Source organism: Hyla sarda, chromosome 6 (genome assembly GCF_029499605.1).
Source record: "Hyla sarda isolate aHylSar1 chromosome 6, aHylSar1.hap1, whole genome shotgun sequence".
NCBI lineage: Eukaryota > Metazoa > Chordata > Amphibia > Anura > Hylidae > Hyla > Hyla sarda.
In genome coordinates, this window is record NC_079194.1 from 113,957,822 (window position 1) to 113,985,530 (window position 27,709).

Below are 27,709 nucleotides of genomic sequence, written 5' to 3' on the forward strand. Positions count from 1 at the left end.
CAGTATGTAGTGTTGAGGTGTTGTGCAGGACATTATGTAGTGTTGAGGTGTTGTGCAGGACAGTGTGGGATGTTGAGGTGTTGTGCAGGACAGTATGTAGTGTTGAGGTGTTGTGCAGGACAGTATGTAGTGTTGAGGTGTTGTGCAGGACAGTATGTAGTGTTGAGGTGTTGTGCAGGACAGTATGTAGTGTTGAGGTGTTGTGCAGGACAGTGTGGGATGTTGAGGTGTTGTGCAGGACAGTATGTAGTGTTGAGGTGTTGTGCAGGACAGTATGTAGCGTTGAGGTGTTGTGCAGGACAGTATGTAGTGTTGAGGTGTTGTGCAGGACAGTATGTAGTGTTGAGGTGTTGTGCAGGACAGTATGTAGTGTTGAGGTGTTTTGCAGGACAGTATGCAGTGTTGAGGTGTTGTGCCGGACAGTATGTAGTGTTGAGGTGTTGTGCAGGACAGTATGTAGTGTTGAGGTGTTGTGCAGGACAGTATGTAGTGTTGAGGTGTTGTGCAGGACAGTATGTAGTGTTGAGGTGTTTTGCAGGACAGTATGCAGTGTTGAGGTGTTGTGCCGGACAGTATGTAGTGTTGAGGTGTTGTGCAGGACAGTATGTAGTGTTGAGGTGTTGTGCAGTACAGTATGTAGTGTTGAGGTGTTGTGCAGGACAATGTGGGATATTGAGGTGTTGTGAAGGACAGTATGTAATGTTGAGGTGTTGTGCAGGACAGTATGTAGTGTTGAGGTGTTGTGCAGGACAGTGTGGGATGTTGAGGTGTTGTGCAGGACAGTATGTAGTGTTGAGCAGGACAGTATGTAGTGTTGAGGTGTTGTGCAGGACAGTATGTAGTGTTGAGGTGTTGTGCAGGACAGTATGTAGTGTTGAGGTGTTGTGCAGGACAGTATGTAGTGTTGAGGTTTTGTGCAGGACAGTGTGGGATGTTGAGGTGTTGTGCAGGACAGTATGTAGTGTTGAGGTGTTGTGCAGGACAGTATGTAGTCTTGAGGTGTTGTGCAGGACAGTATGTAGTGTTGAGGTGTTGTGCAGGACAGTATGTAGTGTTGAGGTGTTGTGCAGGACAGTGTGGGATGTTGTAGTGTTGAGGTGTTGTGCCGGACAGTATGTAGTGTTGAGGTGTTGTGCAGGACAGTATGTAGTGTTGAGGTGTTGTGCAGGACAGTATGTAGTGTTGAGGTGTTGTGCAGGACAGTATGTAGTGTTGAGGTGTTTTGCAGGACAGTATGTAGTGTTGAGGTGTTGTGCAGGACAGTATGTAGTGTTGAGGTTTTGTGCAGGAGAGTATGTAGTGTTGAGGTGTTGTGCAGGACAGTATGTAGTGTTGAGGTGTTGTGCAGGACAGTATGTAGTGTTGAGGTGTTGTGCAGGACAGTATGTAGTGTTGAGGTGTTGTGCAGGACAGTATGTAGTGTTGAGGTGTTGTGCAGGACAGTGTGGGATGTTGAGGTGTTGTGCAGGACAGTATGTAGTGTTGAGGTGTTGTGCCGGACAGTATGTAGTGTTGAGGTGTTGTGCAGGACAGTATGTAGTGTTGAGGTGTTGTGCAGGACAGTATGTAGTGTTGAGGTGTTGTGCAGGACAGTATGTAGTGTTGAGGTGTTTTGCAGGACAGTATGCAGTGTTGAGGTGTTGTGCCGGACAGTATGTAGTGTTGAGGTGTTGTGCAGGACAGTATGTAGTGTTGAGGTGTTGTGCAGGACAGTGTGGAATGTTGAGGTGTTGTGCAGGACAGTATGTAGTGTTGAGGTGTTGTGCAGGACAGTATGTAGTGTTGAGGTGTTGTGCAGGACAGTATGTAGTGTTTAGGTGTTGAGCAGGACAGTGTGGAATATTGAGGTGTTGTGCAGGACAGTATGTAGTGTTGAGGTGTTGTGCAGGACAGTATGTAGTGTTGAGGTGTTGTGCAGGACAGTGTGGGATGTTGAGGTGTTGTGCAGGACAGTATGTAGTGTTGAGGTGTTGTGCAGGACAGTGTGGGATGTTGAGGTGTTGTGCAGGACAGTATGTAGTGTTTAGGTGTTGTGCAGGACAGTGTGGAATATTGAGGTGTTGTGCAGGACAGTGTGGGATGTTGAGGTGTTGTGCAGGACAGTATGTAGTGTTGAGGTGTTGTGCAGGACAGTATGTAGTGTTTAGGTGTTGTGCAGGACAGTGTGGAATATTGAGGTGTTGTGCAGGACAGTATGTAGTGTTGAGGTTTTGTGCAGGACAGTATGTAGTGTTGAGGTGTTGTGCAGGACAGTGTGGAATGTTGAGGTGTTGTGCAGGACAGTATGTAGTGTTGAGGTGTTGTGCAGGACAGTGTGGGATGTTGAGGTGTTGTGCAGGACAGTATGTAGTGTTGAGGTGTTGTGCAGGACAGTGTGGGATGTTGAGGTGTTGTGCAGGACAGTATGTAGTGTTGAGGTGTTGTGCAGGACAGTGTGGGATGTTGAGGTGTTGTGCAGGACAGTAAATAGTGTTGAGGTGTTGTGCAGGACAGTATGTAGTGTTGAGGTGTTGTGCAGGACAGTGTGGAATGTTGAGGTGTTGTGCAGGACAGTATGTAGTGTTTAGGTGTTGTGCAGGACAGTGTGGAATATTGAGGTGTTGTGCAGGACAGTATGTAGTGTTGAGGTGTTGTGCAGGACAGTATGTAGTGTTTGAGTGTTGTGCAGGACAGTGTGGGATGTTGAGGTGTTGTGCAGGACGGTATGTAGTGTTGAGGTGTTGTGCAGGACGGTATGTAGTGTTGAGGTGTTGTGCAGGACAGTGTGGGATGTTGAGGTGTTGTGCAGGAGAGTATGTAGTGTTGAGGTGTTGTGCAGGACAGTATGTAGTGTTGAGGTGTTGTGCAGGACAGTATGTAATGTTGAGGTGTTGTGCAGGACAGTATGTAGTGTTGAGGTGTTGTGCAGGACAGTATGTAGTGTTGAGGTGTTGTGCAGGACAGTGTGGGATGTTGAGGTGTTGTGCAGGACAGTAAGTAGTGTTGAGGTGTTGTGCAGGACAGTATGTAGTGTTGAGGTGTTGTGCAGGACAGTATGTAGTGTAGAGGTGTTGTGCAGGAGAGTATGTAGTGTTGAGGTGTTGTGCAGGACAGTATGTAATGTTGAGGTGTTGTGCAGGACAGTATGTAGTGTTGAGGTGTTGTGCAGGACAGTATGTAGTGTTAAGGTGTTGTGCAGGACAGTATGTAGTGTTGAGGTGTTGTGCAGGACAGTATGTAGTGTTGAGGTGTTGTGCAGGACAGTATGTAGTGTTGAGGTGTTGTGCAGGACAGTATGTAGTGTTGAGGTGTTGTGCAGGATAGTGTGGGATGTTGAGGTGTTGTGCAGGACAGTATGTAGTGTTGAGGTGTTGTGCAGGACAGTATGTAGTGTTGAGGTGTTGTGCAGGACAGTGTGGGATGTTGAGGTGTTGTGCAGGACAGTATGTAATGTTGAGGTGTTGTGCAGGACAGTATATAGTGTTGAGGTGTTGTGCAGGACAGTATGTAGTGTTGAGGTGTTGTGCAGGACAGTATGTAGTGTTGAGGTGTTGTGCAGGACAGTGTGGGATGTTGAGGTGTTGTGCTTGACAGTATGTAGTGTTGAGCAGGACAGTATGTAGTGTTGAGGTGTTGTGCAGGACAGTATGTAGTGTTGAGGTGTTGTGCAGGACAGTATGTAGTGTTGAGGTGTTGTGCAGGACAGTGTGGGATGTTGAGGTGTTGTGCAGGACAGTATGTAGTGTTGAGGTGTTGTGCAGGACAGTATGTAGTGTTGAGGTGTTGTGCAGGACAGTGTGGGATGTTGAGGTGTTGTGCAGGACAGTATGTAGTGTTGAGGTGTTGTGCAGGACAGTATGTAGCGTTGAGGTGTTGTGCAGGACAGTATGTAGTGTTGAGGTGTTGTGCAGGACAGTATGTAGTGTTGAGGTGTTGTGCAGGACAGTATGTAGTGTTGAGGTGTTTTGCAGGACAGTATGCAGTGTTGAGGTGTTGTGCCGGACAGTATGTAGTGTTGAGGTGTTGTGCAGGACAGTATGTAGTGTTGAGGTGTTGTGCAGGACAGTATGTAGTGTTGAGGTGTTGTGCAGGACAGTATGTAGTGTTGAGGTGTTTTGCAGGACAGTATGCAGTGTTGAGGTGTTGTGCCGGACAGTATGTAGTGTTGAGGTGTTGTGCAGGACAGTATGTAGTGTTGAGGTGTTGTGCAGGACAGTATGTAGTGTTGAGGTGTTGTGCAGGACAATGTGGGATATTGAGGTGTTGTGCAGGACAGTATGTAATGTTGAGGTGTTGTGCAGGACAGTATGTATTGTTGAGGTGTTGTGCAGGACAGTGTGGGATGTTGAGGTGTTGTGCAGGACAGTATGTAGTGTTGAGCAGGACAGTATGTAGTGTTGAGGTGTTGTGCAGGACAGTATGTAGTGTTGAGGTGTTGTGCAGGACAGTATGTAGTGTTGAGGTGTTGTGCAGGACAGTATGTAGTGTTGAGGTTTTGTGCAGAACAGTGTGGGATGTTGAGGTGTTGTGCAGGACAGTATGTAGTGTTGAGGTGTTGTGCAGGACAGTATGTAGTGTTGAGGTGTTGTGCAGGACAGTATGTAGTGTTGAGGTGTTGTGCAGGACAGTATGTAGTGTTGAGGTGTTGTGCAGGACAGTGTGGGATGTTGAGGTGTTGTGCAGGACAGTATGTAGTGTTGAGGTATTGTGCAGGACAGTATGTAGCGTTGAGGTGTTGTGCAGGACAGTATGTAGTGTTGAGGTGTTGTGCAGGACAGTATGTAGTGTTGAGGTGTTGTGCAGGACAGTATGTAGTGTTGAGGTGTTTTGCAGGACAGTATGCAGTGTTGAGGTGTTGTGCCGGACAGTATGTAGTGTTGAGGTGTTGTGCAGGACAGTATGTAGTGTTGAGGTGTTGTGCAGGACAGTATGTAGTGTTGAGGTGTTGTGCAGGACAGTATGTAGTGTTGAGGTGTTTTGCAGGACAGTATGCAGTGTTGAGGTGTTGTGCCGGACAGTATGTAGTGTTGAGGTGTTGTGCTTGACAGTATGTAGTGTTGAGGTGTTGTGCAGGACAGTGTGGAATATTGAGGTGTTGTGCAGGACAGTATGTAGTGTTGAGGTGTTGTGCAGGACAGTATGTAGTGTTGAGGTGTTGTGCAGGACAGTATGTAGTGTTTAGGTGTTGTGCAGGACAGTGTGGAATATTGAGGTGTTGTGCAGGACAGTATGTAGTGTTGAGGTGTTGTGCAGGACAGTGTGGGATGTTGAGGTGTTGTGCTTGACAGTATGTAGTGTTGAGGTGTTGTGCAGGACAGTATGTAGTGTTGAGGTGTTGTGCAGGACAGTATGTAGTGTTGAGGTGTTGTGCAGGACAGTATGTAGTGTTGAGGTGTTGTGCAGGACAGTATGTAGTGTTGAGGTGTTGTGCAGGACAGTGTGGGATGTTGAGGTGTTGTGCAGGACAGTATGTAGTGTTGAGGTGTTGTGCAGGACAGTGTGGGATGTTGAGGTGTTGTGCAGGACAGTATGTAGTGTTTAGGTGTTGTGCAGGACAGTGTGGAATATTGAGGTGTTGTGCAGGACAGTGTGGGATGTTGAGGTGTTGTGCAGGACAGTATGTAGTGTTGAGGTGTTGTGCAGGACAGTATGTAGTGTTTAGGTGTTATGCAGGACAGTGTGGAATATTGAGGTGTTGTGCAGGACAGTATGTAGTGTTGAGGTGTTGTGCAGGACAGTATGTAGTGTTGAGGTTTTGTGCAGGACAGTATGTAGTGTTGAGGTGTTGTGCAGGACAGTGTGGGATGTTGAGGTGTTGTGCAGGACAGTATGTAGTGTTGAGGTGTTGTGCAGGACAGTGTGGGATGTTGAGGTGTTGTGCAGGACAGTATGTAGTGTTGAGGTGTTGTGCAGGACAGTGTGGGATGTTGAGGTGTTGTGCAGGACAGTATGTAGTGTTGAGGTGTTGTGCAGGACAGTGTGGGATGTTGAGGTGTTGTGCAGGACAGTATATAGTGTTGAGGTGTTGTGCAGGACAGTATGTAGTGTTGAGGTGTTGTGCAGGACAGTGTGGAATGTTGAGGTGTTGTGCAGGACAGTATGTAGTGTTTAGGTGTTGTGCAGGACAGTGTGGAATATTGAGGTGTTGTGCAGGACAGTATGTAGTGTTGAGGTGTTGTGCAGGACAGTATGTAGTGTTGAGGTGTTGTGCAGGACAGTGTGGGATGTTGAGGTGTTGTGCAGGACGGTATGTAGTGTTGAGGTGTTGTGCAGGACAGTGTGGGATGTTGAGGTGTTGTGCAGGAGAGTATGTAGTGTTGAGGTGTTGTGCAGGACAGTATGTAGTGTTGAGGTGTTGTGCAGGACAGTATGTAGTGTTGAGGTGTTGTGCAGGACAGTATGTAATGTTGAGGTGTTGTGCAGGACAGTATATAGTGTTGAGGTGTTGTGCAGGACAGTATGTAGTGTTGAGGTGTTGTGCAGGACAGTATGTAGTGTTGAGGTGTTGTGCAGGACAGTATGTAGTGTTGAGGTGTTGTGCAGGACAGTGTGTAATGTTGAGGTGTTGTGCAGGACAGTATGTAGTGTTGAGGTATTGTGCAGGACAGTATGTAGTGTTGAGGTGTTGTGCAGGACAGTGTGGGATGTTGAGGTGTTGCGCAGGACAGTAAGTAGTGTTGAGGTGTTGTGCAGGACAGTATGTAGTGTTGAGGTGTTGAGCAGGACAGTGTGGGATGTTAAGGTGTTGTGCAGGACAGTATGTAGTGTTGAGGTGTTGTGCAGGACAGTATGTAGTGTTGAGGTGTTGTGCAGGACAGTATGTAGTATTGAGGTGTTGTGCAGGACAGTATGTAGTGTTGAGGTGTTGTGCAGGACAGTATGTAGTGTTGAGGTGTTGTGCAGGACAGTATGTAGTGTTGAGGTGTTGTGCAGGACAGTATGTAGTGTTGAGGTGTTGTGCAGGACAGTATGTAGTGTTGAGGTGTTGTGCAGGAGAGTATGTAGTGTTGAGGTGTTGTGCAGGACAGTATGTAATGTTGAGGTGTTGTGCAGGACAGTATGTAGTGTTGAGGTGTTGTGCAGGACAGTATGTAGTGTTAAGGTGTTGTGCAGGACAGTATGTAGTGTTGAGGTGTTGTGCAGGACAGTATGTAGTGTTGAGGTGTTGTGCAGGACAGTATGTAGTGTTGAGGTGTTGTGCAGGACAGTATGTAGTGTTGAGGTGTTGTGCAGGACAGTATGTAGTGTTGAGGTGTTGTGCAGGACAGTGTGGGATGTTGAGGTGTTGTGCAGGACAGTATGTAATGTTGAGGTGTTGTGCAGGACAGTATATAGTGTTGAGGTGTTGTGCAGGACAGTATGTAGTGTTGAGGTGTTGTGCAGGACAGTATGTAGTGTTGAGGTGTTGTGCAGGAAAGTGTGGGATGTTGAGGTGTTGTGCAGGACAGTATGTAGTGTTGAGCAGGACAGTATGTAGTGTTGAGGTGTTGTGCAGGACAGTATGTAGTGTTGAGGTGTTGTGCAGGACATTATGTAGTGTTGAGGTGTTGTGCAGGACAGTGTGGGATGTTGAGGTGTTGTGCAGGACAGTATGTAATGTTGAGGTGTTGTGCAGGACAGTATGTAGTGTTGAGGTGTTGTGCAGGACAGTATGTAGTGTTGAGGTGTTGTGCAGGACAGTATGTAGTGTTGAGGTGTTGTGCAGGACAGTATGTAGTGTTGAGGTGTTGTGCAGGACAGTGTGGGATGTTGAGGTGTTGTGCAGGACAGTATGTAGTGTTGAGGTGTTGTGCAGGACAGTATGTAGCGTTGAGGTGTTGTGCAGGACAGTATGTAGTGTTGAGGTGTTGTGCAGGACAGTATGTAGTGTTGAGGTGTTGTGCAGGACAGTATGTAGTGTTGAGGTGTTTTGCAGGACAGTATGCAGTGTTGAGGTGTTGTGCCGGACAGTATGTAGTGTTGAGGTGTTGTGCAGGACAGTATGTAGTGTTGAGGTGTTGTGCAGGACAGTATGTAGTGTTGAGGTGTTGTGCAGGACAGTATGTAGTGTTGAGGTGTTTTGCAGGACAGTATGCAGTGTTGAGGTGTTGTGCCGGACAGTATGTAGTGTTGAGGTGTTGTGCAGGACAGTATGTAGTGTTGAGGTGTTGTGCAGTAAAGTATGTAGTGTTGAGGTGTTGTGCAGGACAATGTGGGATATTGAGGTGTTGTGCAGGACAGTATGTAATGTTGAGGTGTTGTGCAGGACAGTATGTAGTGTTGAGGTGTTGTGCAGGACAGTGTGGGATGTTGAGGTGTTGTGCAGGACAGTATGTAGTGTTGAGCAGGACAGTATGTAGTGTTGAGGTGTTGTGCAGGACAGTATGTAGTGTTGAGGTGTTGTGCAGGACAGTATGTAGTGTTGAGGTGTTGTGCAGGACAGTATGTAGTGTTGAGGTTTTGTGCAGGACAGTGTGGGATGTTGAGGTGTTGTGCAGGACAGTATGTAGTGTTGAGGTGTTGTGCAGGACAGTATGTAGTGTTGAGGTGTTGTGCAGGACAGTATGTAGTGTTGAGGTGTTGTGCAGGACAGTATGTAGTGTTGAGGTGTTGTGCAGGACAGTGTGGGATGTTGAGGTGTTGTGCAGGACAGTATGTAGTGTTGAGGTGTTGTGCCGGACAGTATGTAGTGTTGAGGTGTTGTGCAGGACAGTATGTAGTGTTGAGGTGTTGTGCAGGACAGTATGTAGTGTTGAGGTGTTGTGCAGGACAGTATGTAGTGTTGAGGTGTTTTGCAGGACAGTATGCAGTGTTGAGGTGTTGTGCCGGACAGTATGTAGTGTTGAGGTGTTGTGCAGGACAGTATGTAGTGTTGAGGTGTTGTGCAGGACAGTGTGGAATATTAAGGTGTTGTGCAGGACAGTATGTAGTGTTGAGGTGTTGTGCTGGACAGTATGTAGTGTTGAGGTGTTGTGCAGGACAGTATGTAGTGTTTAGGTGTTGAGCAGGACAGTGTGGAATATTGAGGTGTTGTGCAGGACAGTATGTAGTGTTGAGGTAGTGTGCAGGACAGTATGTAGTGTTGAGGTGTTGTGCAGGACAGTGTGGGATGTTGAGGTGTTGTGCAGGACAGTATGTAGTGTTGAGGTGTTGTGCAGGACAGTGTAAGATGTTGAGGTGTTGTGCAGGACAGTATGTAGTGTTTAGGTGTTGTGCAGGACAGTGTGGAATATTGAGGTGTTGTGCAGGACAGTGTGGGATGTTGAGGTGTTGTGCAGGACAGTATGTAGTGTTGAGGTGTTGTGCAGGACAGTATGTAGTGTTGAGGTGTTGTGCAGGACAGTATGTAGTGTTAAGGTGTTGTGCAGGACAGTATGTAGTGTTGAGGTGTTGTGCAGGACAGTATGTAGTGTTGAGGTGTTGTGCAGGACAGTATGTAGTGTTGAGGTGTTGTGCAGGACAGTATGTAGTGTTGAGGTGTTGTGCAGGATAGTGTGGGATGTTGAGGTGTTGTGCAGGACAGTATGTAGTGTTGAGGTGTTGTGCAGGACAGTATGTAGTGTTGAGGTGTTGTGCAGGACAGTGTGGGATGTTGAGGTGTTGTGCAGGACAGTATGTAATGTTGAGGTGTTGTGCAGGACAGTATATAGTGTTGAGGTGTTGTGCAGGACAGTATGTAGTGTTGAGGTGTTGTGCAGGACAGTATGTAGTGTTGAGGTGTTGTGCAGGACAGTGTGGGATGTTGAGGTGTTGTGCTTGACAGTATGTAGTGTTGAGCAGGACAGTATGTAGTGTTGAGGTGTTGTGCAGGACAGTATGTAGTGTTGAGGTGTTGTGCAGGACAGTATGTAGTGTTGAGGTGTTGTGCAGGACAGTGTGGGATGTTGAGGTGTTGTGCAGGACAGTATGTAGTGTTGAGGTGTTGTGCAGGACAGTATGTAGTGTTGAGGTGTTGTGCAGGACAGTGTGGGATGTTGAGGTGTTGTGCAGGACAGTATGTAGTGTTGAGGTGTTGTGCAGGACAGTATGTAGCGTTGAGGTGTTGTGCAGGACAGTATGTAGTGTTGAGGTGTTGTGCAGGACAGTATGTAGTGTTGAGGTGTTGTGCAGGACAGTATGTAGTGTTGAGGTGTTTTGCAGGACAGTATGCAGTGTTGAGGTGTTGTGCCGGACAGTATGTAGTGTTGAGGTGTTGTGCAGGACAGTATGTAGTGTTGAGGTGTTGTGCAGGACAGTATGTAGTGTTGAGGTGTTGTGCAGGACAGTATGTAGTGTTGAGGTGTTTTGCAGGACAGTATGCAGTGTTGAGGTGTTGTGCCGGACAGTATGTAGTGTTGAGGTGTTGTGCAGGACAGTATGTAGTGTTGAGGTGTTGTGCAGGACAGTATGTAGTGTTGAGGTGTTGTGCAGGACAATGTGGGATATTGAGGTGTTGTGCAGGACAGTATGTAATGTTGAGGTGTTGTGCAGGACAGTATGTATTGTTGAGGTGTTGTGCAGGACAGTGTGGGATGTTGAGGTGTTGTGCAGGACAGTATGTAGTGTTGAGCAGGACAGTATGTAGTGTTGAGGTGTTGTGCAGGACAGTATGTAGTGTTGAGGTGTTGTGCAGGACAGTATGTAGTGTTGAGGTGTTGTGCAGGACAGTATGTAGTGTTGAGGTTTTGTGCAGAACAGTGTGGGATGTTGAGGTGTTGTGCAGGACAGTATGTAGTGTTGAGGTGTTGTGCAGGACAGTATGTAGTGTTGAGGTGTTGTGCAGGACAGTATGTAGTGTTGAGGTGTTGTGCAGGACAGTATGTAGTGTTGAGGTGTTGTGCAGGACAGTGTGGGATGTTGAGGTGTTGTGCAGGACAGTATGTAGTGTTGAGGTATTGTGCAGGACAGTATGTAGCGTTGAGGTGTTGTGCAGGACAGTATGTAGTGTTGAGGTGTTGTGCAGGACAGTATGTAGTGTTGAGGTGTTGTGCAGGACAGTATGTAGTGTTGAGGTGTTTTGCAGGACAGTATGCAGTGTTGAGGTGTTGTGCCGGACAGTATGTAGTGTTGAGGTGTTGTGCAGGACAGTATGTAGTGTTGAGGTGTTGTGCAGGACAGTATGTAGTGTTGAGGTGTTGTGCAGGACAGTATGTAGTGTTGAGGTGTTTTGCAGGACAGTATGCAGTGTTGAGGTGTTGTGCCGGACAGTATGTAGTGTTGAGGTGTTGTGCTTGACAGTATGTAGTGTTGAGGTGTTGTGCAGGACAGTGTGGAATATTGAGGTGTTGTGCAGGACAGTATGTAGTGTTGAGGTGTTGTGCAGGACAGTATGTAGTGTTGAGGTGTTGTGCAGGACAGTATGTAGTGTTTAGGTGTTGTGCAGGACAGTGTGGAATATTGAGGTGTTGTGCAGGACAGTATGTAAAGTTGAGGTGTTGTGCAGGACAGTATGTAGTGTTGAGGTGTTGTGCAGGACAGTATGTAGTGTTGAGGTGTTGTGCAGGACAGTGTGGGATGTTGAGGTGTTGTGCAGGACAGTATGTAGTGTTGAGGTGTTGTGCAGGACAGTGTGGGATGTTGAGGTGTTGTGCAGGACAGTATGTAGTGTTTAGGTGTTGTGCAGGACAGTGTGGAATATTGAGGTGTTGTGCAGGACAGTGTGGGATGTTGAGGTGTTGTGCAGGACAGTATGTAGTGTTGAGGTGTTGTGCAGGACAGTATGTAGTGTTTAGGTGTTATGCAGGACAGTGTGGAATATTGAGGTGTTGTGCAGGACAGTATGTAGTGTTGAGGTGTTGTGCAGGACAGTATGTAGTGTTGAGGTTTTGTGCAGGACAGTATGTAGTGTTGAGGTGTTGTGCAGGACAGTGTGGGATGTTGAGGTGTTGTGCAGGACAGTATGTAGTGTTGAGGTGTTGTGCAGGACAGTGTGGGATGTTGAGGTGTTGTGCAGGACAGTATGTAGTGTTGAGGTGTTGTGCAGGACAGTGTGGGATGTTGAGGTGTTGTGCAGGACAGTATGTAGTGTTGAGGTGTTGTGCAGGACAGTGTGGGATGTTGAGGTGTTGTGCAGGACAGTATATAGTGTTGAGGTGTTGTGCAGGACAGTATGTAGTGTTGAGGTGTTGTGCAGGACAGTGTGGGATGTTGAGGTGTTGTGCAGGACAGTATGTAGTGTTTAGGTGTTGTGCAGGACAGTGTGGAATATTGAGGTGTTGTGCAGAACAGTATGTAGTGTTGAGGTGTTGTGCAGGACAGTATGTAGTGTTGAGGTGTTGTGCAGGACAGTATGTAGTGTTGAGGTGTTGTGCAGGACAGTATGTAGTGTTGAGGTGTTGTGCAGGACAGTGTGGGATGTTGAGGTGTTGTGCAGGACAGTATGTAGTGTTGAGGTGTTGTGCAGGACAGTGTGGAATATTGAGGTGTTGTGCAGGACAGTGTGGGATGTTGAGGTGTTGTGCAGGACAGTATGTAGTGTTGAGGTGTTGTGCAGGACAGTATGTAGTGTTTAGGTGTTATGCAGGACAGTGTGGAATATTGAGGTGTTGTGCAGGACAGTATGTAGTGTTGAGGTGTTGTGCAGGACAGTATGTAGTGTTGAGGTTTTGTGCAGGACAGTATGTAGTGTTGAGGTGTTGTGCAGGACAGTGTGGGATGTTGAGGTGTTGTGCAGGACAGTATGTAGTGTTGAGGTGTTGTGCAGGACAGTGTGGGATGTTGAGGTGTTGTGCAGGACAGTATGTAGTGTTGAGGTGTTGTGCAGGACAGTGTGGGATGTTGAGGTGTTGTGCAGGACAGTATGTAGTGTTGAGGTGTTGTGCAGGACAGTGTGGGATGTTGAGGTGTTGTGCAGGACAGTATATAGTGTTGAGGTGTTGTGCAGGACAGTATGTAGTGTTGAGGTGTTGTGCAGGACAGTGTGGAATGTTGAGGTGTTGTGCAGGACAGTATGTAGTGTTTAGGTGTTGTGCAGGACAGTGTGGAATATTGAGGTGTTGTGCAGGACAGTATGTAGTGTTGAGGTGTTGTGCAGGACAGTATGTAGTGTTGAGGTGTTGTGCAGGACAGTGTGGGATGTTGAGGTGTTGTGCAGGACGGTATGTAGTGTTGAGGTGTTGTGCAGGACAGTGTGGGATGTTGAGGTGTTGTGCAGGAGAGTATGTAGTGTTGAGGTGTTGTGCAGGACAGTATGTAGTGTTGAGGTGTTGTGCAGGACAGTATGTAGTGTTGAGGTGTTGTGCAGGACAGTATGTATGTGAGGTGTTGTGCAGGACAGTATATAGTGTTGAGGTGTTGTGCAGGACAGTATGTAGTGTTGAGGTGTTGTGCAGGACAGTATGTAGTGTTGAGGTGTTGTGCAGGACAGTATGTAGTGTTGAGGTGTTGTGCAGGACAGTGTGTAATGTTGAGGTGTTGTGCAGGACAGTATGTAGTGTTGAGGTGTTGTGCAGGACAGTATGTAGTGTTGAGGTGTTGTGCAGGACAGTGTGGGATGTTGAGGTGTTGCGCAGGACAGTAAGTAGTGTTGAGGTGTTGTGCAGGACAGTATGTAGTGTTGAGGTGTTGAGCAGGACAGTGTGGGATGTTAAGGTGTTGTGCAGGACAGTATGTAGTGTTGAGGTGTTGTGCAGGACAGTATGTAGTGTTGAGGTGTTGTGCAGGACAGTATGTAGTATTGAGGTGTTGTGCAGGACAGTATGTAGTGTTGAGGTGTTGTGCAGGACAGTATTTAGTGTTGAGGTGTTGTGCAGGACAGTATGTAGTGTTGAGGTGTTGTGCAGGACAGTATGTAGTGTTGAGGTGTTGTGCAGGACAGTATGTAGTGTTGAGGTGTTGTGCAGGAGAGTATGTAGTGTTGAGGTGTTGTGCAGGACAGTATGTAATGTTGAGGTGTTGTGCAGGACAGTATGTAGTGTTGAGGTGTTGTGCAGGACAGTATGTAGTGTTAAGGTGTTGTGCAGGACAGTATGTAGTGTTGAGGTGTTGTGCAGGACAGTATGTAGTGTTGAGGTGTTGTGCAGGACAGTATGTAGTGTTGAGGTGTTGTGCAGGACAGTATGTAGTGTTGAGGTGTTGTGCAGGACAGTATGTAGTGTTGAGGTGTTGTGCAGGACAGTGTGGGATGTTGAGGTGTTGTGCAGGACAGTATGTAATGTTGAGGTGTTGTGCAGGACAGTATATAGTGTTGAGGTGTTGTGCAGGACAGTATGTAGTGTTGAGGTGTTGTGCAGGACAGTATGTAGTGTTGAGGTGTTGTGCAGGACAGTGTGGGATGTTGAGGTGTTGTGCAGGACAGTATGTAGTGTTGAGCAGGACAGTATGTAGTGTTGAGGTGTTGTGCAGGACAGTATGTAGTGTTGAGGTGTTGTGCAGGACATTATGTAGTGTTGAGGTGTTGTGCAGGACAGTGTGGGATGTTGAGGTGTTGTGCAGGACAGTATGTAATGTTGAGGTGTTGTGCAGGACAGTATGTAGTGTTGAGGTGTTGTGCAGGACAGTATGTAGTGTTGAGGTGTTGTGCAGGACAGTATGTAGTGTTGAGGTGTTGTGCAGGACAGTATGTAGTGTTGAGGTGTTGTGCAGGACAGTGTGGGATGTTGAGGTGTTGTGCAGGACAGTATGTAGTGTTGAGGTGTTGTGCAGGACAGTATGTAGCGTTGAGGTGTTGTGCAGGACAGTATGTAGTGTTGAGGTGTTGTGCAGGACAGTATGTAGTGTTGAGGTGTTGTGCAGGACAGTATGTAGTGTTGAGGTGTTTTGCAGGACAGTATGCAGTGTTGAGGTGTTGTGCCGGACAGTATGTAGTGTTGAGGTGTTGTGCAGGACAGTATGTAGTGTTGAGGTGTTGTGCAGGACAGTATGTAGTGTTGAGGTGTTGTGCAGGACAGTATGTAGTGTTGAGGTGTTTTGCAGGACAGTATGCAGTGTTGAGGTGTTGTGCCGGACAGTATGTAGTGTTGAGGTGTTGTGCAGGACAGTATGTAGTGTTGAGGTGTTGTGCAGTAAAGTATGTAGTGTTGAGGTGTTGTGCAGGACAATGTGGGATATTGAGGTGTTGTGCAGGACAGTATGTAATGTTGAGGTGTTGTGCAGGACAGTATGTAGTGTTGAGGTGTTGTGCAGGACAGTGTGGGATGTTGAGGTGTTGTGCAGGACAGTATGTAGTGTTGAGCAGGACAGTATGTAGTGTTGAGGTGTTGTGCAGGACAGTATGTAGTGTTGAGGTGTTGTGCAGGACAGTATGTAGTGTTGAGGTGTTGTGCAGGACAGTATGTAGTGTTGAGGTTTTGTGCAGGACAGTGTGGATGTTGAGGTGTTGTGCAGGACAGTATGTAGTGTTGAGGTGTTGTGCAGGACAGTATGTAGTGTTGAGGTGTTGTGCAGGACAGTATGTAGTGTTGAGGTGTTGTGCAGGACAGTATGTAGTGTTGAGGTGTTGTGCAGGACAGTGTGGGATGTTGAGGTGTTGTGCAGGACAGTATGTAGTGTTGAGGTGTTGTGCCGGACAGTATGTAGTGTTGAGGTGTTGTGCAGGACAGTATGTAGTGTTGAGGTGTTGTGCAGGACAGTATGTAGTGTTGAGGTGTTGTGCAGGACAGTATGTAGTGTTGAGGTGTTTTGCAGGACAGTATGCAGTGTTGAGGTGTTGTGCCGGACAGTATGTAGTGTTGAGGTGTTGTGCAGGACAGTATGTAGTGTTGAGGTGTTGTGCAGGACAGTGTGGAATATTAAGGTGTTGTGCAGGACAGTATGTAGTGTTGAGGTGTTGTGCTGGACAGTATGTAGTGTTGAGGTGTTGTGCAGGACAGTATGTAGTGTTTAGGTGTTGAGCAGGACAGTGTGGAATATTGAGGTGTTGTGCAGGACAGTATGTAGTGTTGAGGTAGTGTGCAGGACAGTAATGTAGTGTTGAGGTGTTGTGCAGGACAGTGTGGGATGTTGAGGTGTTGTGCAGGACAGTATGTAGTGTTGAGGTGTTGTGCAGGACAGTGTAAGATGTTGAGGTGTTGTGCAGGACAGTATGTAGTGTTTAGGTGTTGTGCAGGACAGTGTGGAATATTGAGGTGTTGTGCAGGACAGTGTGGATGTTGAGGTGTTGTGCAGGACAGTATGTAGTGTTGAGGTGTTGTGCAGGACAGTATGTAGTGTTGAGGTGTTGTGCAGGACAGTATGTAGTGTTAAGGTGTTGTGCAGGACAGTATGTAGTGTTGAGGTGTTGTGCAGGACAGTATGTAGTGTTGAGGTGTTGTGCAGGACAGTATGTAGTGTTGAGGTGTTGTGCAGGACAGTATGTAGTGTTGAGGTGTTGTGCAGGATAGTGTGGGATGTTGAGGTGTTGTGCAGGACAGTATGTAGTGTTGAGGTGTTGTGCAGGACAGTATGTAGTGTTGAGGTGTTGTGCAGGACAGTGTGGGATGTTGAGGTGTTGTGCAGGACAGTATGTAATGTTGAGGTGTTGTGCAGGACAGTATATAGTGTTGAGGTGTTGTGCAGGACAGTATGTAGTGTTGAGGTGTTGTGCAGGACAGTATGTAGTGTTGAGGTGTTGTGCAGGACAGTGTGGGATGTTGAGGTGTTGTGCTTGACAGTATGTAGTGTTGAGCAGGACAGTATGTAGTGTTGAGGTGTTGTGCAGGACAGTATGTAGTGTTGAGGTGTTGTGCAGGACAGTATGTAGTGTTGAGGTGTTGTGCAGGACAGTGTGGGATGTTGAGGTGTTGTGCAGGACAGTATGTAGTGTTGAGGTGTTGTGCAGGACAGTATGTAGTGTTGAGGTGTTGTGCAGGACAGTGTGGGATGTTGAGGTGTTGTGCAGGACAGTATGTAGTGTTGAGGTGTTGTGCAGGACAGTATGTAGCGTTGAGGTGTTGTGCAGGACAGTATGTAGTGTTGAGGTGTTGTGCAGGACAGTATGTAGTGTTGAGGTGTTGTGCAGGACAGTATGTAGTGTTGAGGTGTTTTGCAGGACAGTATGCAGTGTTGAGGTGTTGTGCCGGACAGTATGTAGTGTTGAGGTGTTGTGCAGGACAGTATGTAGTGTTGAGGTGTTGTGCAGGACAGTATGTAGTGTTGAGGTGTTGTGCAGGACAGTATGTAGTGTTGAGGTGTTTTGCAGGACAGTATGCAGTGTTGAGGTGTTGTGCCGGACAGTATGTAGTGTTGAGGTGTTGTGCAGGACAGTATGTAGTGTTGAGGTGTTGTGCAGGACAGTATGTAGTGTTGAGGTGTTGTGCAGGACAATGTGGGATATTGAGGTGTTGTGCAGGACAGTATGTAATGTTGAGGTGTGTGCAGGACAGTATGTATTGTTGAGGTGTTGTGCAGGACAGTGTGGGATGTTGAGGTGTTGTGCAGGACAGTATGTAGTGTTGAGCAGGACTGAGGTGTTGTGCAGGACAGTATGTAATGTTGAGGTGTTGTGCAGGACAGTATGTAGTGTTGAGGTGTTGTGCAGGACAGTATGTAGTGTTAAGGTGTTGTGCAGGACAGTATGTAGTGTTGAGGTGTTGTGCAGGACAGTATGTAGTGTTGAGGTGTTGTGCAGGACAGTATGTAGTGTTGAGGTGTTGTGCAGGACAGTATGTAGTGTTGAGGTGTTGTGCAGGATAGTGTGGGATGTTGAGGTGTTGTGCAGGACAGTATGTAGTGTTGAGGTGTTGTGCAGGACAGTATGTAGTGTTGAGGTGTTGTGCAGGACAGTGTGGGATGTTGAGGTGTTGTGCAGGACAGTATGTAATGTTGAGGTGTTGTGCAGGACAGTATATAGTGTTGAGGTGTTGTGCAGGACAGTATGTAGTGTTGAGGTGTTGTGCAGGACAGTATGTAGTGTTGAGGTGTTGTGCAGGACAGTATGTAGTGTTGAGGTGTTGTGCAGGACAGTGTGGGATGTTGAGGTGTTGTGCAGGACAGTATGTAGTGTTGAGGTGTTGTGCAGGACAGTGTGGGATGTTGAGGTGTTGTGCAGGACAGTATGTAGTGTTGAGGTGTTGTGCAGGACAGTATGTAGTGTTGAGGTGTTGTGCAGGACAGTATGTAGTGTTGAGGTGTTTTGCAGGACAGTATGCAGTGTTGAGGTGTTGTGCCGGACAGTATGTAGTGTTGAGGTGTTGTGCAGGACAGTATGTAGTGTTGAGGTGTTGTGCAGGACAGTATGTAGTGTTGAGGTGTTGTGCAGGACAGTATGTAGTGTTGAGGTGTTTTGCAGGACAGTATGTAGTGTTGAGGTGTTGTGCAGGACAGTGTGGAATATTGAGGTGTTGTGCAGGACAGTATGTAGTGTTGAGGTGTTGTGCAGGACAGTATGTAGTGTTGAGGTGTTGTGCAGGACAGTATGTAGTGTTTAGGTGTTGTGCAGGACAGTGTGGAATATTGAGGTGTTGTGCAGGACAGTATGTAGTGTCGAGGTGTTGTGCAGGACAGTATGTAGTGTTGAGGTGTTGTGCAGGACAGTGTGGGATGTTGAGGTGTTGTGCAGGACAGTATGTAGTGTTGAGGTGTTGTGCAGGACAGTGTGGGATGTTGAGGTGTTGTGCAGGACAGTATGTAGTGTTTAGGTGTTGTGCAGGACAGTGTGGAATATTGAGGTGTTGTGCAGGACAGTGTGGGATGTTGAGGTGTTGTGCAGGACAGTATGTAGTTTTGAGGTGTTGTGCAGGACAGTATGTAGTGTTTAGGTGTTGTGCAGGACAGTGTGGAATATTGAGGTGTTGTGCAGGACAGTATGTAGTGTTGAGGTGTTGTGCAGGACAGTATGTAGTGTTGAGGTTTTGTGCAGGACAGTATGTAGTGTTGAGGTGTTGTGCAGGACAGTGTGGGATGTTGAGGTGTTGTGCAGGACAGTATGTAGTGTTGAGGTGTTGTGCAGGACAGTGTGGGATGTTGAGGTGTTGTGCAGGACAGTAAATAGTGTTGAGGTGTTGTGCAGGACAGTATGTAGTGTTGAGGTGTTGTGCAGGACAGTGTGGAATGTTGAGGTGTTGTGCAGGACAGTATGTAGTGTTTAGGTGTTGTGCAGGACAGTGTGGGATGTTGAGGTGTTGTGCAGGACAGTATGTAGTGTTGAGGTGTTGTGCAGGACAGTGTGGGATGTTGAGGTGTTGTGCAGGACAGTATGTAGTGTTGAGGTGTTGTGCAGGACAGTGTGGGATGTTGAGGTGTTGTGCAGGACAGTAAATAGTGTTGAGGTGTTGTGCAGGACAGTATGTAGTGTTGAGGTGTTGTGCAGGACAGTGTGGAATGTTGAGGTGTTGTGCAGGACAGTATGTAGTGTTTAGGTGTTGTGCAGGACAGTGTGGAATATTGAGGTGTTGTGCAGGACAGTATGTAGTGTTGAGGTGTTGTGCAGGACAGTATGTAGTGTTGAGGTGTTGTGCAGGACAGTGTGGGATGTTGAGGTGTTGTGCAGGACGGTATGTAGTGTTGAGGTGTTGTGCAGGACGGTATGTAGTGTTGAGGTGTTGTGCAGGACAGTGTGGGATGTTGAGGTGTTGTGCAGGAGAGTATGTAGTGTTGAGGTGTTGTGCAGGACAGTATGTAGTGTTGAGGTGTTGTGCAGGACAGTATGTAATGTTGAGGTGTTGTGCAGGACAGTATGTAGTGTTGAGGTGTTGTGCAGGACAGTATGTAGTGTTGAGGTGTTGTGCAGGACAGTGTGGGATGTTGAGGTGTTGTGCAGGACAGTAAGTAGTGTTGAGGTGTTGTGCAGGACAGTATGTAGTGTTGAGGTGTTGAGCAGGACAGTGTGGGATGTTAAGGTGTTGTGCAGGACAGTATGTAGTGTTGAGGTGTTGTGCAGGACAGTATGTAGTGTTGAGGTGTTGTGCAGGACAGTATGTAGTGTTGAGGTGTTGTGCAGGACAGTATGTAGTGTTGAGGTGTTGTGCAGGACAGTATGTAGTGTTGAGGTGTTGTGCAGGACAGTATGTAGTGTTGAGGTGTTGTGCAGGACAGTATGTAGTGTTGAGGTGTTGTGCAGGACAGTATGTAGTGTTGAGGTGTTGTGCAGGAGAGTATGTAGTGTTGAGTTGTTGTGCAGGACAGTATGTAATGTTGAGGTGTTGTGCAGGACAGTATGTAGTGTTGAGGTGTTGTGCAGGACAGTATGTAGTGTTAAGGTGTTGTGCAGGACAGTATGTAGTGTTGAGGTGTTGTGCAGGACAGTATGTAGTGTTGAGGTGTTGTGCAGGACAGTATGTAGTGTTGAGGTGTTGTGCAGGACAGTATGTAGTGTTGAGGTGTTGTGCAGGATAGTGTGGGATGTTGAGGTGTTGTGCAGGACAGTATGTAGTGTTGAGGTGTTGTGCAGGACAGTGTGGGATGTTGAGGTGTTGTGCTTGACAGTATGTAGTGTTGAGCAGGACAGTATGTAGTGTTGAGGTGTTGTGCAGGACAGTATGTAGTGTTGAGGTGTTGTGCAGGACAGTATGTAGTGTTGAGGTGTTGTGCAGGACAGTGTGGGATGTTGAGGTGTTGTACAGGACAGTATGTAGTGTTGAGGTGTTGTGCAGGACAGTATGTAGTGTTGAGGTGTTGTGCAGGACAGTATGTAGTGTTGAGGTGTTGTGCAGGACAGTATGTAGTGTTGAGGTGTTGTGCAGGACAGTGTGGGATGTTGAGGTGTTGTGCAGGACAGTATGTAGTGTTGAGGTGTTGTGCAGGACAGTATGTAGCGTTGAGGTGTTGTGCAGGACAGTATGTAGTGTTGAGGTGTTGTGCAGGACAGTATGTAGTGTTGAGGTGTTGTGCAGGACAGTATGTAGTGTTGAGGTGTTTTGCAGGACAGTATGCAGTGTTGAGGTGTTGTGCCGGACAGTATGTAGTGTTGAGGTGTTGTGCAGGACAGTATGTAGTGTTGAGGTGTTGTGCAGGACAGTATGTAGTGTTGAGGTGTTGTGCAGGACAGTATGTAGTGTTGAGGTGTTTTGCAGGACAGTATGCAGTGTTGAGGTGTTGTGCCGGACAGTATGTAGTGTTGAGGTGTTGTGCAGGACAGTATGTAGTGTTGAGGTGTTGTGCAGGACAGTATGTAGTGTTGAGGTGTTGTGCAGGACAATGTGGGATATTGAGGTGTTGTGCAGGACAGTATGTAATGTTGAGGTGTTGTGCAGGACAGTATGTAGTGTTGAGGTGTTGTGCAGGACAGTGTGGGATGTTGAGGTGTTGTGCAGGACAGTATGTAGTGTTGAGCAGGACAGTATGTAGTGTTGAGGTGTTGTGCAGGACAGTATGTAGTGTTGAGGTGTTGTGCAGGACAGTATGTAGTGTTGAGGTGTTGTGCAGGACAGTATGTAGTGTTGAGGTTTTGTGCAGGACAGTGTGGGATGTTGAGGTGTTGTGCAGGACAGTATGTAGTGTTGAGGTGTTGTGCAGGACAGTATGTAGTGTTGAGGTGTTGTGCAGGACAGTATGTAGTGTTGAGGTGTTGTGCAGGACAGTATGTAGTGTTGAGGTGTTGTGCAGGACAGTGTGGGATGTTGAGGTGTTGTGCAGGACAGTATGTAGTGTTGAGGTGTTGTGCAGGACATTATGTAGCGTTGAGGTGTTGTGCAGGACAGTATGTAGTGTTGAGGTGTTGTGCAGGACAGTATGTAGTGTTGAGGTGTTGTGCAGGACAGTATGTAGTGTTGAGGTGTTTTGCAGGACAGTATGCAGTGTTGAGGTGTTGTGCCGGACAGTATGTAGTGTTGAGGTGTTGTGCAGGACAGTATGTAGTGTTGAGGTGTTGTGCAGGACAGTATGTAGTGTTGAGGTGTTGTGCAGGACAGTATGTAGTGTTGAGGTGTTTTGCAGGACAGTATGTAGTGTTGAGGTGTTGTGCAGGACAGTGTGGAATATTGAGGTGTTGTGCAGGACAGTATGTAGTGTTGAGGTGTTGTGCAGGACAGTATGTAGTGTTGAGGTGTTGTGCAGGACAGTATGTAGTGTTTAGGTGTTGTGCAGGACAGTGTGGAATATTGAGGTGTTGTGCAGGACAGTATGTAGTGTTGAGGTGTTGTGCAGGACAGTATGTAGTGTTGAGGTGTTGTGCAGGACAGTGTGGGATGTTGAGGTGTTTTGCAGGACAGTATGTAGTGTTGAGGTGTTGTGCAGGACAGTGTGGGATGTTGAGGTGTTGTGCAGGACAGTATGTAGTGTTTAGGTGTTGTGCAGGACAGTGTGGAATATTGAGGTGTTGTGCAGGACAGTGTGGGATGTTGAGGTGTTGTGCAGGACAGTATGTAGTGTTGAGGTATTGTGCAGGACAGTATGTAGTGTTTAGGTGTTGTGCAGGACAGTGTGGAATATTGAGGTGTTGTGAAGGACAGTATGTAGTGTTGAGGTGTTGTGCAGGACAGTATGTAGTGTTGAGGTTTTGTGCAGTACAGTATGTAGTGTTGAGGTGTTGTGCAGGACAGTGTGGGATGTTGAGGTGTTGTGCAGGACAGTATGTAGTGTTGAGGTGTTGTGCAGGACAGTGTGGGATGTTGAGGTGTTGTGCAGGACAGTATGTAGTGTTGAGGTGTTGTGCAGGACAGTGTGGGATGTTGAGGTGTTGTGCAGGACAGTATGTAGTGTTGAGGTGTTGTGCAGGACAGTGTGGGATGTTGAGGTGTTGTGCAGGACAGTATATAGTGTTGAGGTGTTGTGCAGGACAGTATGTAGTGTTGAGGTGTTGTGCAGGACAGTGTGGAATGTTGAGGTGTTGTACAGGACAGTATGTAGTGTTTAGGTGTTGTGCAGGACAGTGTGGAATATTGAGGTGTTGTGCAGGACAGTATGTAGTGTTGAGGTGTTGTGCAGGACAGTATGTAGTGTTGAGGTGTTGTGCAGGACAGTGTGGGATGTTGAGGTGTTGTGCAGGACGGTATGTAGTGTTGAGGTGTTGTGCAGGACAGTGTGGGATGTTGAGGTGTTGTGCAGGAGAGTATGTAGTGTTGAGGTGTTGTGCAGGACAGTATGTAGTGTTGAGGTGTTGTGCAGGACAGTATGTAGTGTTGAGGTGTTGTGCAGGACAGTATGTAATGTTGAGGTGTTGTGCAGGACAGTATGTAGTGTTGAGGTGTTGTGCAGGACAGTATGTAGTGTTGAGGTGTTGTGCAGGACAGTGTGGGATGTTGAGGTGTTGTGCAGGACAGTAAGTAGTGTTGAGGTGTTGTGCAGGACAGTATGTAGTGTTGAGGTGTTGAGCAGGACAGTGTGGGATGTTAAGGTGTTGTGCAGGACAGTATGTAGTGTTGAGGTGTTGTGCAGAACAGTATGTAGTGTTGAGGTGTTGTGCAGGACAGTATGTAGTGTTGAGGTGTTGTGCAGGACAGTATGTAGTGTTGAGGTGTTGTGCAGGACAGTATGTAGTGTTGAGGTGTTGTGCAGGACAGTATGTAGTGTTGAGGTGTTGTGCAGGACAGTATGTAGTGTTGAGGTGTTGTGCAGGACAGTATGTAGTGTTGAGGTGTTGTGCAGGAGAGTATGTAGTGTTGAGGTGTTGTGCAGGACAGTATGTAATGTTGAGGTGTTGTGCAGGACAGTATGTAGTGTTGAGGTGTTGTGCAGGACAGTATGTAGTATTAAGGTGTTGTGCAGGACAGTATGTAGTGTTGAGGTGTTGTGCAGGACAGTATTTAGTGTTGAGGTGTTGTGCAGGACAGTATGTAGTGTTGAGGTGTTGTGCAGGACAGTATGTAGTGTTGAGGTGTTGTGCAGGATAGTGTGGGATGTTGAGGTGTTGTGCAGGACAGTATGTAGTGTTGAGGTGTTGTGCAGGACAGTATGTAGTGTTGAGGTGTTGTGCAGGACAGTGTGGGATGTTGAGGTGTTGTGCAGGACAGTATGTAATGTTGAGGTGTTGTGCAGGACAGTATATAGTGTTGAGGTGTTGTGCAGGACAGTATGTAGTGTTGAGGTGTTGTGCAGGACAGTATGTAGTGTTGAGGTGTTGTGCAGGACAGTGTGGGATGTTGAGGTGTTGTGCAGGACAGTATGTAGTGTTGAGCAGGACAGTATGTAGTGTTGAGGTGTTGTGCAGGACAGTATGTAGTGTTGAGGTGTTGTGCAGGACAGTATGTAGTGTTGAGGTTTTGTGCAGGACAGTGTGGGATGTTGAGGTGTTGTGCAGGACAGTATGTAGTGTTGAGGTGTTGTGCAGGACAGTATGTAGTGTTGAGGTGTTGTGCAGGACAGTATGTAGTGTTGAGGTGTTGTGCAGGACAGTATGTAGTGTTGAGGTGTTGTGCAGGACAGTGTGGGATGTTGAGGTGTTGTGCAGGACAGTATGTAGTGTTGAGGTGTTGTGCAGGACAGTATGTAGCGTTGAGGTGTTGTGCAGGACAGTATGTAGTGTTGAGGTGTTGTGCAGGACAGTATGTAGTGTTGAGGTGTTGTGCAGGACAGTATGTAGTGTTGAGGTGTTTTGCAGGACAGTATGCAGTGTTGAGGTGTTGTGCCGGACAGTATGTAGTGTTGAGGTGTTGTGCAGGACAGTATGTAGTGTTGAGGTGTTGTGCACGACAGTATGTAGTGTTGAGGTGTTGTGCAGGACAGTATGTAGTGTTGAGGTGTTTTGCAGGACAGTATGCAGTGTTGAGGTGTTGTGCCGGACAGTATGTAGTGTTGAGGTGTTGTGCAGGACAGTATGTAGTGTTGAGGTGTTGTGCAGGACAGTATGTAGTGTTGAGGTGTTGTGCAGGACAATGTGGGATATTGAGGTGTTGTGCAGGACAGTATGTAATGTTGAGGTGTTGTGCAGGACAGTATGTAGTGTTGAGGTGTTGTGCAGGATAGTGTGGGATGTTGAGGTGTTGTGCAGGACGGTATGTAGTGTTGAGGTGTTGTGCAGGATAGTGTGGGATGTTGAGGTGTTGTGCAGGACAGTATGTAGTGTTGAGGTGTTGTGCAGGACAGTGTGGGATGTTGAGGTGTTGTGCAGGACGGTATGTAGTGTTGAGCAGGACAGTATGTTGTGTTGAGGTGTTGTGCAGGACAGTATGTAGTGTTGAGGTGTTGTGCAGGACAGTATGTAGTGTTGAGGTGTTGTGCAGGACAGTATGTAGTGTTGAGGTTTTGTGCAGGACAGTGTGGGATGTTGAGGTGTTGTGCAGGACAGTATGTAGTGTTGAGGTGTTGTGCAGGACAGTATGTAGTGTTGAGGTGTTGTGCAGGACAGTATGTAGTGTTGAGGTGTTGTGCAGGACAGTGTGTAGTGTTGAGGTGTTGTGCAGGACAGTGTGGGATGTTGAGGTGTTGTGCAGGACAGTATGTAGTGTTGAGGTGTTGTGCAGGACAGTATGTAGCGTTGAGGTGTTGTGCAAGACAGTATGTAGTGTTGAGGTGTTGTGCAGGACAGTATGTAGTGTTGAGGTGTTGTGCAGGACAGTATGTAGTGTTGAGGTGTTGTGCAGGACAGTATGTAGTGTTGAGGTGTTGTGCAGGACAGTATGTAGTGTTGAGGTGTTGTGCAGGACAATGTGGGATATTGAGGTGTTGTGCAGGACAGTATGTAATGTTGAGGTGTTGTGCAGGACAGTATGTAGTGTTGAGGTGTTGTGCAGGATAGTGTGGGATGTTGAGGTGTTGTGCAGGACGGTATGTAGTGTTGAGGTGTTGTGCAGGATAGTGTGGGATGTTGAGGTGTTGTGCAGGACAGTATGTAGTGTTGAGGTGTTGTGCAGGACAGTGTGGGATGTTGAGGTGTTGTGCAGGACGGTATGTAGTGTTGAGCAGGACAGTATGTAGTGTTGAGGTGTTGTGCAGGACAGTATGTAGTGTTGAGGTGTTGTGCAGGACAGTATGTAGTGTTGAGGTGTTGTGCAGGACAGTATGTAGTGTTGAGGTTTTGTGCAGGACAGTGTGGGATGTTGAGGTGTTGTGCAGGACAGTATGTAGTGTTGAGGTGTTGTGCAGGACAGTATGTAGTGTTGAGGTGTTGTGCAGGACAGTATGTAGTGTTGAGGTGTTGTGCAGGACAGTATGTAGTGTTGAGGTGTTGTGCAGGACAGTGTGGGATTTTGAGGTGTTGTGCAGGACAGTATGTAGTGTTGAGGTGTTGTGCAGGACAGTATGTAGCGTTGAGGTGTTGTGCAGGACAGTATGTAGTGTTAAGGTGTTGTGCAGGACAGTATGTAGTGTTGAGGTGTTGTGCAGGACAGTATGTAGTGTTGAGGTGTTTTGCAGGACAGTATGCAGTGTTGAGGTGTTGTGCCGGACAGTATGTAGTGTTGAGGTGTTGTGCAGGACAGTATGTAGTGTTGAGGTGTTGTGCAGGACAGTATGTAGTGTTGAGGTGTTGTGCAGGACAGTATGTAGTGTTGAGGTGTTTTGCAGGACAGTATGCAGTGTTGAGGTGTTGTGCCGGACAGTATGTAGTGTTGAGGTGTTGTGCAGGACAGTATGTAGTGTTGAGGTGTTGTGCAGGACAGTATGTAGTGTTGAGGTGTTGTGCAGGACAATGTGGGATATTGAGGTGTTGTGCAGGACAGTATGTAATGTTGAGGTGTTGTGCAGGACAGTATGTAGTGTTGAGGTGTTGTGCAGGATAGTGTGGGATGTTGAGGTGTTGTGCAGGACGGTATGTAGTGTTGAGGTGTTGTGCAGGATAGTGTGGGATGTTGAGGTGTTGTGCAGGACAGTATGTAGTGTTGAGGTGTTGTGCAGGACAGTGTGGGATGTTGAGGTGTTGTGCAGGACAGTATGTAATGTTGAGGTGTTGTGCAGGACAGTATGTAGTGTTGAGGTGTTGTGCAGGATAGTATGTAGTGTTGAGGTGTTGTGCAGGACAGTATGTAGTGTTGAGGTGTTGTGCAGGACAGTATGTAGTGTTGAGGTGTTGTGCAGGAGAGTATGTAGTGTTGAGGTGTTGTGCAGGACAGTATGTAATGTTGAGGTGTTGTGCAGGACAGTATGTAGTGTTGAGGTGTTGTGCAGGACAGTATGTAGTGTTGAGGTGTTGTGCAGGACAGTATGTAGTGTTGAGGTGTTGTGCAGGATAGTGTGGGATGTTGAGGTGTTGTGCAGGACAGTATGTAGTGTTGAGGTGTTGTGCAGGACAGTGTAGGATGTTGAGGTGTTGTGCAGGACGGTGTGGAATATTGAGGTGTTGTACCGGACAGGGTAACATTTTGGGCAGGATCGTGTTGAGTGTCAAAGTGTTAGTCAGGGCAGTGAGGAGTGAGAATCCGGGGAGAGACCGAAGAAGTCTATGAGGTTATGTAGCCAAAGACATAGCAGTACTGGACGAGGCCACTATAACCAGTCTACACAGGAATAACTGGGCTCATAGGTCAATTGTTTATCCTGGTCCACTCCATGCTACTCAGTATTGGTACAGGCTAAGAATTCTTTGTCTCCTGAATATGTAGGTGGCATCTGCCTTCATGTGATTAAACTACTAAACAACTGGAATCAATTTAGAGAACAAAACCAAATAGCCTGCTGAGACTGTATAAGAGCTCTAATAACTGTTCTGTGCGTCTTCTAACAAATAAAGCAATAAAAACAATTAGGAGCAGTAATGTTTCTGCTGCTGTACGGCACATTCTCTTCTGCGCACAGAAGGTGTTGGCACCAGTCTGCTCACCTTCACCCCCTTCCATTAATTATACAGCATTAAGAGTAACACTTTTACACTGAGTGTCGGCTTTTCCAGTAATAATGAGGACTGGCTCATGTAGTCACACCTTTCCCCCCGTAATGGAGCAATCTGTCATCATTACTATCTCCTGCTGATGCTTTGTCTCTCAGAGGAACTAAAGAAATCTGTGTGACCTGAATTAAACATATGGATCAGAGTAAAATGTGGAGC

General features: G+C 47.2%; 1 protein-coding gene across 5 annotated transcripts in view; it reads left to right on the plus strand.

The window, feature by feature from the left end:
- Window positions 1-27,709, plus strand: part of C6H3orf84 (chromosome 6 C3orf84 homolog) — a 112,602-nt gene that overhangs the window by 69,763 nt on the left and 15,130 nt on the right. The gene's annotated exons all lie outside the window — the stretch shown is intronic.